The sequence below is a fragment of the Lontra canadensis genome, unplaced genomic scaffold (genome assembly GCF_010015895.1).
Source record: "Lontra canadensis isolate GAN:19392208 unplaced genomic scaffold, GSC_riverotter_1.0 scaffold151, whole genome shotgun sequence".
NCBI lineage: Eukaryota > Metazoa > Chordata > Mammalia > Carnivora > Mustelidae > Lontra > Lontra canadensis.
Genome location: NW_022631145.1, coordinates 1,721,979 through 1,735,406, shown reverse-complemented (window position 1 = coordinate 1,735,406; position 13,428 = coordinate 1,721,979). Strand labels below are relative to the sequence as shown.

The 13,428-nt window shown below is 37.7% G+C and overlaps 1 protein-coding gene across 1 annotated transcript in view; it reads right to left on the bottom strand.

Annotated features, from left to right (window-relative positions):
- IL1RAPL1 (interleukin 1 receptor accessory protein like 1) overlaps nt 1-13,428 on the bottom strand; it is a 1,455,000-nt gene that overhangs the window by 724,543 nt on the left and 717,029 nt on the right. The gene's annotated exons all lie outside the window — the stretch shown is intronic.

Below are 13,428 nucleotides of genomic sequence, written 5' to 3'. Positions count from 1 at the left end.
TGGGGGTGCTTTCCCTTGGATGTTCTCTCAGCCATAGAGTTTTGCAAAATGAGAGCAATTCTTCTAGTCTTTAGGGCTCTGTTTTGCTATGGACCAAATGTTTATGTCCTAAAATTCACATTGAAGACTTACTAATCTCCAATATGATGGTATTTGAAGGTGGGGTCTTTGGGAGATAAGTGTGTTTGGATGAGGTCCTGAGGGTCCTCATAAAAGGATTAGTGCTTTCATAAAGGACACCAGGAGAGTTTCTCTCTCTCCCTTCTTCCTTCCCTCCCTTCCTCCATGGGATGGGTGTCACAGAAAAGAGGCCAGGAGGGTACACAACAAGAAGGTAGCCATCTATAAGCCAGAAAGAGGGATCTCAGTAGAAATCAAATCAGCTAGCACCTCAGCCTCTAAAACCTCTCATCCTCTAAAACCATGAGAAATAAATTCCTGTGTGTAAGCCTTCCAGGCTACAGAGATTTGTTATGGCAGAATGAGAAGACTAATACATCTTTCTTTCTTACTAGCCAATCCTTTAACACTCCAATGCCCTTTTACATTTAATACTTCTTTATATAAACTTTCCTTCTTCAAATTGATGTGTGCTTTAGCTCTCTGATTGGACACTTGATGCTAAAATAAAAAAAATAAATATTTTACAGCCAAATAAGGCAAAAAAAAAAATACAACAAAAGTAGGTCAAGCTCTAGTAGTGGCTTCACAGCCAGAGACAGACGTAGATAGTCACTATGCTCTGCTGAAAGCATCTATGGAAGTTTGAAATAGAAACTAGGGTGGAAAATGTGGCTGATGGGTGTGGGGGCTGGTTGGGTTTTCTGGGTGTCCTGGAAGCACCACCTTCCAAATGGCATCTTTTTTTTTTTTTTAAAGAGCACTATACACCAGCGATTCTTCTTTTTATTTTTAAGATTTTTTTTAAAATTTATTTACTTGAGAGACAGAGATCACAAGTAGGCAGAGAGGAGGCAGAGAAAGACAGGGGTGGGGGAAGCAGGCTCCCCGCTGAGCAGAGAGCCTGATGAGGGGCTCAATCCCAGGACCCTGGGATCATGACCTGAGCCAAAGGCAGAGGCTTTAACCCACTGAGCCACCCAGGCACCCCACAAATGGCATCTTGACACCATTTTTTTATCACACACTCACACACACACACACACACACACACACAACAATAGGTCCCCACAAAACAGGTGGGGATATCTCTATTATCATTATCATAGAGAAATGGTGGATTTCTTGCTTAGAGTGGGTACTTACTAATAAATTAGTAAAAGATAATCAATTTCACAGAATGCACAATATATAAATATTAAGCAAAAGGGCAAAAAATGAGAAAAGTGGGCCTTCTAACAGTGGTAGCATCTGAGTACTTCAAGAAGAATTTAACTTGCTACAGATTAAAAAGAGGGGAGACTAAAGGATCGGAGAATAGGATGAATAATGTAGGATTCAAGAGAAGGAAAATAATCAAGATGAGAAGGAAGATGCGCATTATTAGAGAAAAGAGACATATGATCCTTAGAATCATCTACATCGCTTATCTTAAAATAATATCTAACATCTAATGAGCACTTAACTATGGCTGAGTTTACAGATTATCATTTACCCTTCACAAAAATATCCATTAAGGCTTTTGAATTAACCATTTCTCTGTATATGAAAACCTTTTTTCTTTTGTTTTAAAGATTTTATCTATTTTTATTTTAGAGAGAAAGAGAGAGTGAGCTGATGGGGGGCGCGGAGAATCCCAAGCAGACTTTGTGCTGAGTGTGGAGCCCAATGCAGGGTTCAATCTCATGACTCTGAGATTCCAACCTGAGCAGAAACAAAGATTGGAGGCTTAACCAACTGAGCCACCCAGGCACCCCTACATGGAAGCTTTCTCACCAATTCCATGGATTCCTCCCTCCATTCCTCTAAATATCACCTCCTTGAAGAAATCTTTAGTAACTGCCATGTCTGAAATGCCAGCTTCTTATCCTGATCACTTATTCCAGAATCTGCTTTAGTATTTTTTATAGGAATTATTACTATCTGATGTTACATTATATATCCTCTTTCTTTTTGCTTTGACTCCCCAGTAAAATGTAAGCCCCTTGAACTCAGGGACTTTGTCCTTCTAACTCACTTCTTTAGCCTCAGAGCCTGGAACTATGCCTACTAACCATCTCAACACACAGTTCCTGAATGAATGAATGGGTAAATAAGCTAATAACTAAATTTTACAACTGAAGAAACTCAACACCAGTGCCAGGACTTCCACTCAGCTGTGTCTGACCCTAAAATTCATTCTCCCTACTACTATGATATTTCGTTTCCTAATTAAGGTATTTTCAGTTTCACAACATTCTTTAATTTAGTTAATTTCAATTACCAAATTTTGGTCTAAAATTCCTATCAAAGACCTATATTTTGGTAATGTATAGAGTAAATGTACTAGAAGCTTGGTGGACATCAATGTCCAAGTTATTGCCATGATTCCTGTCAATGACTGCTGCAGAACTGGCACAGGCACTAAATGGGATGACAGAACTGTACACAGAGATGTCAAGGTTATACAAATATATGTGATATTTATCAACATTATTTTGTAAATTATCCCACTGCATGGAATAAATCTTAGGCTGGATTTTATTTTAAACAGTTATAATTCTAGTGATAAGCATTAAATCATCTTGTTTTACCACTATATGACTTACAATACAATTCTCAAATCAAGTTATTGTAACTGAGGCCATCTGTCACAAAAGACATCTCTGCCAGTGAAAAAAGGCTGAAACACCTTCAAGGTAGCAGTGTAAACAGGGAGATAACATTATTCAAACTCCCAGAAGATCTGTAGGATAAAGCAAAATGTTTAAAACAAAAAAAACCAAAAATATTTAGTCAAGAAAATTCTAAAAAGTTAGTAACAAATTAGATCAAGAGAATAGAGGGAGAGTTGTATTGGGAAAGAGATATTAATATGTACTTTTAGAATATACTCAGAAAAAAGCTGAAAGAAAACCATAAATATTCTGAAAATTAAAGTTATTCAGAGGCACCTAGCTGGCTCAGTTGGTAGATCATGCAACTTTTGATTTTGGGGTTGTGAGTTCAAGTCCCATATTGGATGTGGAGATTACTGAAAAATAAAATCTTAGCAAGATGGTGGAGGAGTAGCAGACTGAAATGACATCAGGTCCCAGAAGTTCAGCTAGATAGTTATCAAACCATTCTGAACACGTACAAACACAACAGGAGATCGAAGAGAAGAAAGCAACAATTCTAGGAACAGAAAATCAACCACTTTCTGGAACATAGGACATACTGAGAAGTGAATCCAAAGTGATGGGAAGAGAGACTGTGGGGGGAGCGGCTGACTCCCAGCAAGCGATGGAGCAGAAGAGCACAAAATCAAAACTTAGAAGTCTGCTCCACTGAGGGACATCGCTTCAGAGTCTAAGCTGGGGCAGTGGAGCCCTCACAGGAATGGTGTGGTCTTGGGTGCTGCAGAGTCACAGAAAGACCAGGGTATGTGAATGTAGCAAAACTCCCAGGTTTCAGAGCGGGGAAGCCGACTACAGAGATGGAGGCAAGGAGTGAGCTCTCAGATCAGGGTTACCTTAAAACATGATCCAAGGCACAGTCAGGCCACTGCTCTTTGAGGAGGGACCCCACAAGTGCCAGATCTGAGGAGACTCACCTTCCTCCTCTGGGAGAAGCAGCACGGTAGGAATCTGCTGGGTTTGAAGACTCCAAACAGGGCTGTGCGCCAGAGCTAGAAACACTCGGTCACACACCGGGTGAGCTCAGAATGTAGCCGGAGACCAGGCAGATGGGAGGGATTGACTGCATTTCTCTGAGGGCGCATTGAGGAGTGGGGCCCCAAGCTCTTGGCTCCTCTAGGCCGGAGATTAGGAGGCTGCCATTTTTACTCCCATCCTCCAAAGCTATTCGGAAAGCGGACAGGGAACAAAAGCTTCCAAGAGGGAATCGGAGCTTATTACTTAGTCGGACCGCTGGCAAGAGCAGTATAATTCCACCTCAGGCAAACACATTTGAGAATCACTGCAACAGGCTACTCTCACAGAAGATCAGCAAGAACATCCAGCCAAGACCAAGTTAACCGAACAATAAGAACTGTGGAACTCCAGAGCTAGGGAAAAGCAACACATAGAATTCATGGCTTTCCCCCCATGATCCTTTAGTGTTGCAAAGTTAAATTTTTTTAATTTTATTTTTTATTCTATTTTTTAAACTTTTTCTTTTAATGTTTTTTAACTAGTTTACCTTAATAATATCTTCTTAAAAATCTTTTTAAATTTTCATTGTAATACTCATATTTTATCCCTTCATTGTATTTAACCTTATTTTTTGTATACATGTAGGGTTTTTTTTTCTTTAAAATTTTGGGATACCATTTCTTCTAATAGATCAAAATATACCCGAAATCTAGCACATGGCTTTGTTCTAGTCTCCAGCCTTATCACATTCTCTGCTCTTTTTTTTTCTTTTTCCAACCAACGTATCTTATAAATTCCTTTTTTAGAATCTTTTTTAAAGTTTTATCTTTAGGGTCATATTCTATCCCTTCAATGTGTTTACCCTTATTTTTGTATATACACAAGTTTCTCTTTCTTTAAGATTTTGGGAGGTAGTTTCTTCTAAGAGACCAGAATACACTCAAAATCAAGTGGGAAGCTCTGTTCTATTCAACAGTCTGATATATGTGTGTGTGTATATATACATAGATATACACACACAATTTTTAAATTTAAAATTTTTTTCCCTCCTTTTTTCTCCTCTCAGTTTCTGGTCTCTTTTGATTTGGTTAGTGTACATTTTTCTGGGGTCTTTGTCACACTTTTAGTATCTTATTCTCTCATTCGTGTATTCTTATCTGGATGAAATGACAAGGCAGAAAAACTCACCACACACAAAAAAAGAACAAGAGGCTGTACCAAAGGCTAGGGACCTAATCAATATGGACATTGGTAATATGTCAGAACTAGAGTTCAGAATGACAATTCTCAAGGTGCTAGCTGGGCTTGGAAAATGCATGGAAGATATGAGAGAAACCTGTTCTGGAGAAATAAAATCCCTTTCTGGGGAAATAAAAGAACTAAAATCTAACAAAGTTGAAATTTAAAAAGCTATTAATGAGGTGCAATAAATAATGGAGGCTCTTACTGCTAGGATAAATGAGGCAGAAGAGAGAATTAGTGATATAGAAGACCAAATGATGAAGAATAAAGAAGCTGAACAAAAGAGAGACAAACAATTACTGGACCATGAGGGGAGAATTTGAGAGATAAGTGATACCATAAGATGAAACAATACTAGAATAATTGGGATCCCAGAAGAAGAAGAGAGAAAGAGGGGCAAAAGGTATATTGGAGCAAATTATAGTAGAGAATTTCCCTAATATGACAAAGAGAACAAGCATCAAAATCCAGGAGGCACAAAAAACCCCCCTCAAAATCAGTAAAAACAGGTCCACACTCCATCATCTATTAGCAAAACTTACAAGTCTTAGTAAGAGAAAATCCTGAAAACAGCTCAGGACAAGAAGTCTGTAACATTCGAAGTTAGAAATATTACATTGGAAACAGACTTATCCACTGAGACCTGGCAGGACAGAAAGAACTGACATGATATATTCAGAGCACTAAATGAGAAAAACATGCAGCCAAGAATACTATATCCAGCTAGGCTATCAGTGAAAATAGAAGGAGAGATAAAAAGCTTCCAGGACAAAAAACCAACCAACCAACCAACCAAACAAAAAACACCTAAAAGAATTTGCAAACACCAAACCAGACCTACAGTAAATATTGAAAGGGGTCCTCTAAGCAAAGAGAGAGCCTAAAAGTAGTAGACCAGAAAGGAACAGAAACCATATACAGCAACAGTCAACTTAAAGGCAATACAATGGCACTAAATTCATATCTTTCAATAGTTACCCTGGACGTAAATGGGCTAAGTACCCCAATCAAAGGAAACAGTGTATCAGAATGGATTAAAAAAACAAACAAACAAACAAACAAACAAACAAAAAGACCCATTGATATGCTGTCTACAAAAAACTCATTTTAGACCCAAAGACACCTCCAGATTTAAAGTGAGGTTTTTTTTTTTAAATGGTAAACAATTTACTATGCTAATGGGCATCAAAAGAAAGCTGGGGTGGTAGTCCTTAAAACAGACAAATTAGATTTTAAACCAAAGACTGTAATAAGAGATGAGGAAGGACACTATATCATACTCAAAGGGGCTGCCCAACAAGAAGATCTAACAATTTTAAATATCTAGGCCCTTAACATAAGAGCAGCCAACTATTAATACAAAATCAAAGAAACAAATCAACAATAATGCAATAATAGTAGGGGACTTTAACACCCCCCCTCACTGAAATGGACAGATCATCCAAGCAAAAGATCAACAAGGAAATAGGCCTTAAATGACACACTGGACCAGATGGAGATCACAGATACAATCAGAACATTCCATCTCAAAGCAACAGAATAAACATTCTTCTCTAGTGCACATGGAACATTCTCCAGAGCAGATCACATGCTGGGTCACAAATCAGGTCTCAACTGGTACCAAAAGATTGGGATCATTCCCTGCATAATTTCTGACTACCATGCTTTGAAACTAGAACTCAACCACAAGAGGAAAGTTGGAAAGAACTCAAATACATGGAGGTTAAAGAGCATCCTACTAAAGAATGAATAAGTCAAGCAGGAAATTAAATAAGAATTAAAAAAATTCATGGAAACAAATGAAAATGAAAACACAACTGATCAAAATCTCTGGGATGCAGCGAAGGTGGTCCTGAGAGGAAAGTATATAGCAACACAAGCCTTTCTCAAGAAACAAGAAAGGTCTCAAATATACAACCTAACCCCACACCTATAGAAGCTGGAGGAAGAACAGCAAAGAAAGCCTAAACCCAGCATGAGAAGAGGAATAATAAAGATCAGAGAAGAAATCAATATAATAGAGACCAAAAGAATAGTAGAACAAATCAATGAAACTAGGGGCTGGTGCTTTGAAAGAATTAATAATATTGATAAACCCCTGGCCAGACTTATCAAAAAGAAAAGAGAAAGGACCCAAATAAATAAAATCATGAATGAAAGAGGAGAGATCACAACCAACACCAAAGAAATACAAACAATTATAAGAACATATTATGAGCAACTATATGCCAGCAAATTTGACAATCTGGAAGAAATGGATGCATTTGTTGAGACTATCAACTACCTAAATTGAGCCAGGAAGAGATAGAAAACCTGAACAGACCCATAACCAGTAAGGAGATTGAAGCAGTCATCAAAAATCCCCCAACAAACAAGAGCCCAGGGCCAAACAGCTACCAAGGGAAATTCTACCAAACATTTAAAGAAGAATTAATACCTATTCTCCTGAAACTGTTCCAAAACATAGAAAAGGAGGGAAAACTTCCAAACTTATTTTATGAGGCCAGCATTACCTTAATCCCCAAACCAGGCAAAGAACCTATCAAAAAGGAGAATTAAGACCAATGTCTTTGATGAACACAGATGCAAAAATTCTCACCAAAATACTAACCAATAGGATCCAACAGCACCTTAAAAGGATTAGTCACCATGGCAACGTGGGATTTATTCCAGGGCTGCAAGGTTGGTTCAACATCGGCAAATCAATCAATGTGATACAATACGTTAATAAAAGAAAGAACAAGAACCATATGATACTCTCAGTAGATGTTGAAAAAGCCTTTGACAAAGTACAGCATCCTTCCTTGATCAAAACTCTTCAAAGTGTAGGGATAGATGGTACATATCTCAATATCACCAAAGCCAACTATGAAAAACCCACAGCAGATATCATTCTCAATGGAGAAAAACTGAGAGCTTTTCCCCTAAGGTCAGGAACACAGCAGTGATGTCCATTATCACCACTGCTATTCAACATAGTCCTAGAAATCCTAGCCTCAGCAATCAGACAACAAAAAGAAATTAAAGGCATCCAAATCAGCAAAGAAGAAGTCAAACTATCACTCTTTGCAGACGGTATGATACTTTATGTGGAAAACCCAAAAGACTCCACTCCAAATCTGCTAGAACTTGTACAGGAATTCAGTAAAGTGTCAGGATATAAAATTAATGCACAGAAATCAGTTGCATTTCTATACACCAACAACAAGACAGAAGAAAGAGAAATTAAGGAGTTGATCCCATTTACAATTGCACCCAAAACCATACGATATCTAGGAATAAACCTAACCAAAGAGGAAAAGAATCTGTACTCAGAAAACTAAAAAGTACACAGGAAAGAAATTGAGGAAGACACAAAGAAATAGAAAAATGTTCTATGCTCATGGATTGAAAGAACAAAGATTGTGAAAATGTCTATGCTACCTAAAGCAATCTACATGTTTAATGCAATGCCAATCAAAATACCATCTTTTTTTTTTTTTTCAAAGAAAATGGAACATTTTCTTTGAAATGTTTGCAGCCATGAAAAGAAATGAAATCTTGCCTTTGCAATGATGTGGATGGAAATAGAGGGTATTATGCTGAGTGAAATAAGTCAATCAGAGAAAGACAATTATCATTTCTTTTTTCAAAGAAATGGAACAAATAATCCTAAAATTTATATGGAACCAGAAAAGACCTCGAATAGCCAGAGGAATGTTGAAAAATAAAGCCAAAGTTGGTGGCATCACAATTCCAGACTTCAAGCTCTATTACAAAGCTGTCATCATCAAGACAGTATGTTACTGGCACAAAAACAGACACATAGATCAACAGAAGAGAACAGAGAGCCCAGAAAGAGACCCTTAACAATATGGTCAACTAATCTCCAACAAAGCAGGAAAGAATGTCCAATGGAATGAAAGACCGCAGTGTGAGACAGGAATCCATCAAAATAATTGAGGAGAACACAGGCAGCAATTTCTTCGACCTCAGCCACAGCAACTTCTTCCTAGAAACATCGCCAAAGGCAAGGGAAGCAAGGGCAAAAATGAACTATTGGGACTTCATCAAGATCAAAAGCTTTTGCCCAGCAAAGGAAACAGTCAACAAAATCAAAAGACAACCAACAGAATGGGAAAGGATATTTGCAAATGACATAGCCAATAAAGGGTTAGTATCCAAAATCTATAAAGAACTTATCAGACTCAACACCCAAAGAACAAATAATTCAATCAAGAAATGGGCAGAAGACATGAACATACATTTCTGCAAAGAATACATCTAGATTGCCAACAGACACATGAAAAAGTTCTGAACATCACTCGGCATCAGGGAAATACAAATCAAACTACAATGAGATACCTCCTCACACCAGTCAGAATGTCTAATATTAACAAGTCAGGAAAGGACAGATGCTGGCGAGGATTCAAAGAAATGGGAACCCTCCCACACTGTTGGTGGGAATGCTTCAGCCACTCTGGAAAATAGCATGGAGGTTCCTCAGAATGTTGAAAATAGAGCTACCCTACAACCCAGCAATCATACTATTGGATATTTATCCTAAAGATACAAATGTAGTGGTCCAAAGGGGCACAAGCACCAGAATGTTCATAGCAGCAATGTCCACAATGGCCAAACTATGGAAAGAACCTAGATGTCCATCAACAGAGGAATGGGATAAAGGAATGGATAAAGAAGTGGTATGTATGTATGTATGTATGTATGTATATATACATACATACATACATACATACATACCACTTCTTTATATGTATGCATATGTATGTATATATATGTGTGTGTGTGTGTGTGTGTGTGTGTGTGTGTGTATGGATGGATAAGTGTGTGTATGGATGGATGGATAAAGAAGTGGGATATATATATATATACCTGACAGTATCAGCCTTCACACATATATGTGTGATACATATATATATGTGATATCACATATATCACACACATATATATATATGTGTGTGTGTGTACACACACACACTGGAATACTATGCAGCCATGAAAAGAAATGAAATCTTGCCTTTTCAACGATGTGGATGGAACTAGAGGGAATTATGCTGAGTGAAATAAGTCAATCAGGGAAAGACAATTATCATATGATCTCTCTGATATGAGGAAATTGAGAGGCAGGGCAGGGGTTTGGGGGGTAGGGAAGGAAAATGAAATATGATGGGATTGGGAGGGAGACAAACCATAAGAAACTCTTAAGCTTAAAAAACAAATTGAGGGGGGCGCCTGGGTGGCTCAGTGGTTTAAAGCCTCTGCTTTCGGCTCAGGTCATGGTCTCAGGGTCCTGGGATCGAGCCCCGCATCGCATTGGGCTCTCTGCTCAGCAGGGAGCCTGCTTCCTCCTCTCTCTCTCTCTCTGTTCCTGCCTCTCTGCCTACTTGTGATCTCTGTCTGTCAAATAAATAAATAAAATCTTTAAAAAAAATTGAGGGTTTCTGGGGTTTGGGGAGGTATGGCGAGGGTGGTTAGGTTAATGGACATTGGGGAGGGTATGTGACATGGTGAGTCCTGTGAAATGTGTAAGACTGACAACTCACAAACCTATACCCCTGGGGCAAGTAATATATTATATGTTAATAAAAATAATAAAAAATAAATAAAATCTTTTAAAAAAAGAAGTCTTTGGGACACCTAGCTCGTTCAGTAAGTTGAGCCTGTGACTCTTGATCTTGAGGTTGTGAGTATAAACCCCATGTTGGGTATAGAATATACTCAGAAAAAAAATCTTAGAAACGGTAATGTTATTCATTACCTAACAATCAAGAAAAAGTTTCAAACAGTTCACAGTCATAAGACAAGGAAAAGGCAGAGGTAAAATGAAGAAATAACAGCACCTTAAATGTAGAGACACCTTATGTTCATTTTAATATGGAAACAGATGTAGGATCTATGGCTTAGGAAGTTCTGCTACCATTGAGCTTAATGTATGATGGTCAGAAATAAACTATAAAACCAGTAACATGTTTTAATACATTTTGGGGAAGGATGTCAAATAATATTAAAGTAATCCAAGATATTTTCAAGTTATTTGGATAAACACATTAAAATAAATGATGAGGGGTGCCTGGGTGGCTCAGTGGGTTAAAGCCTCTGCATTCGTCTCAGGTCATGATCCCAGGGTCCTGGGGTCGAGCCCCACATCAGGCTCTCTGCTCAGCAGGGAGCCTGCTTCCTCCTCTCTCTCTGCCTGCCTCTCTGCCTACTTGTGATCTGTCAAATAAATAAATAAATAAAATCTTAAATAAAATAAATGATGAGGTTATGTATTTTTTCAATAATTAAAGCATTTTAATAAATGACGTAAGTGAAGATGATTTTTTTACCTTTGTTAACATTTTGCCTCATTTACACACACACACACTGTTTTTTTCCTAAACCATTTGAAAATAAGTTAGAGGCATAATGATGTTTCATCCCACAATACTTCAGTATGTATCCTCTTATGAATACACTTTTCTTATAATAGCCATAAAGCATTTTTAAAAATCTTGTGTAGCAGATCAATTTCAAATCTTAAAAATAGAATATGTTTAGAATAGAATATGATAACTTCAAAAAATAGAATATGATAACTTCAAAACCAAGTCTTGATGACTAGAATCACTACTGATACGTTCATTTTCTCATTACTTCAGCTCACAGGCTCTGCTCACTTGGAAACAATCATTCCAAAAGTACATTTCTAGATAATGTTAATTCCATTAGGTAAGTCACCATTGTTATAATAATAATTATTATTATTAAAACTATCATCAAGTAATTGGTAAGTCAGTATTATTTAATCTGTTTTCCTGTCTTTCAGAATAATACACCTTTCTATAAGCCTTTCCAAAAAGTTTACTATTAGTCTTCTCCTTCTTTGCTGAGATGCTGCCATGGAAATTCTCTAACTCAGTGGCCCCTCTGCAGTACATACACCCTCACAGTCCGTGGGATGTTATGAATGTATGAAGTCATAAAGGAGGGCAGGAGTAGGAAGCACCATATTCATTCACTTTTGTTGCCACCCTTAATGTTCTGGGAACTTAGATGAAGGCAGTGATGGACTTAAGATTCAGAACAAATTCCTTTACAAGGAATTCATACTGATGTACCACTTCATGAACAAAGGCTATATGGACTGCATAATATAAATATATGCAAATGAGATTAGGGAAAGGATTTTTAATTGAGTCACTATTACAAATATTTCCATGGTAACAAGCTTGAAGGCTGCATTCCTAAAAAATAGTGTAACCATGTGTTGAGCTTACACATACAAAATTCTAATATGAAAATATAAGACTTTACTTATAAAAGGGCAAATCTGATTACTCTTAAAGTATCTCCTTGGATAGGTACATTGCAATAATTATAAAACGATGAAGACATCTATGATAGTGTAATTGATGCTCCAACCTGATCCCCTTTATGAAGCTAATGTATCCCTTCTCCAGCTACTTTGAGTACTTCAAGCTAATAGCTCACAGTTGTCCCCAGTTAAAAATTACCTTTGATTGACAGGAGCCACCCTGTTGGGAATTTACAACCCCCTGGGGGTACGCACTGACAATAATTTACTTATGTGAGTGTACAAAAGGCTGCTCCTTTGCATCACAGAATTTATGTGCCAGAGCTCCTCTGTGTGTGGACCAGGCTAAGACTACAGTTTACCTGTGACCTCTTCCCTCAGCTCTTTCCCCTTTCTGCTTCCCTCCCTCCCTTTTAGGATTTTCCTGAAGAACATTCAATCAATTTTGTGCATCAAAAACCTTGTTTGGGCTCTATTCTAGGAAAGCTGATCTAAAACAGTTGTGTCTTCATATAATGACAACTACCTTCACCCTAGTTTCTGCCCTAGGGGCTAAAGACCAAGACAGAAAGAGCCCTTTTTTTCAAGGAGCTCACAGTCTAATAGGTGAGACTGACAAATTAAAATCACACTTTGAAAATGTACTGATTAAGAAATTCAGAGGGCTGCTTAGGAACAAGTTCCATGAAGGGAAAACATTTGAGATGACTCTCAGAAGTTAAGAAGCTAGCCATACAAAGAATGATAGGCAAACAGTTATTGACTTCGGAAATGAACACAAAAGCGAAGACAAAGAAATAACGGAGCAGAATTCTGTAGGCTTTGTGGTATAGAAACAAGTTTAATGCAGAAAAGAGCAAGAAATGAGGACAAAGAAGTGAGGAAAGACAAATTGCGGACATCCTTTTATGAGCTGTAAACAAATGTCTGGCTTCATTGTGAAGGCGATGGGTGAGATAAAAAGAGTTTTAACCAACAATGTGTTGGGGCCAGTCTAATAGTTTTAGATGAACCATACTGGCTGTATTTTTAAGTAGAGATATAAGGTTTTAGCCTGGAGAGTGATATTATTGAAGGCCTGAAGTTGGGCAGTGGTAGTAAAGAAGGAGAAATGGAGTAGATTTGAGAAAGATTTGGAGGTAAAATTGGCAGGAG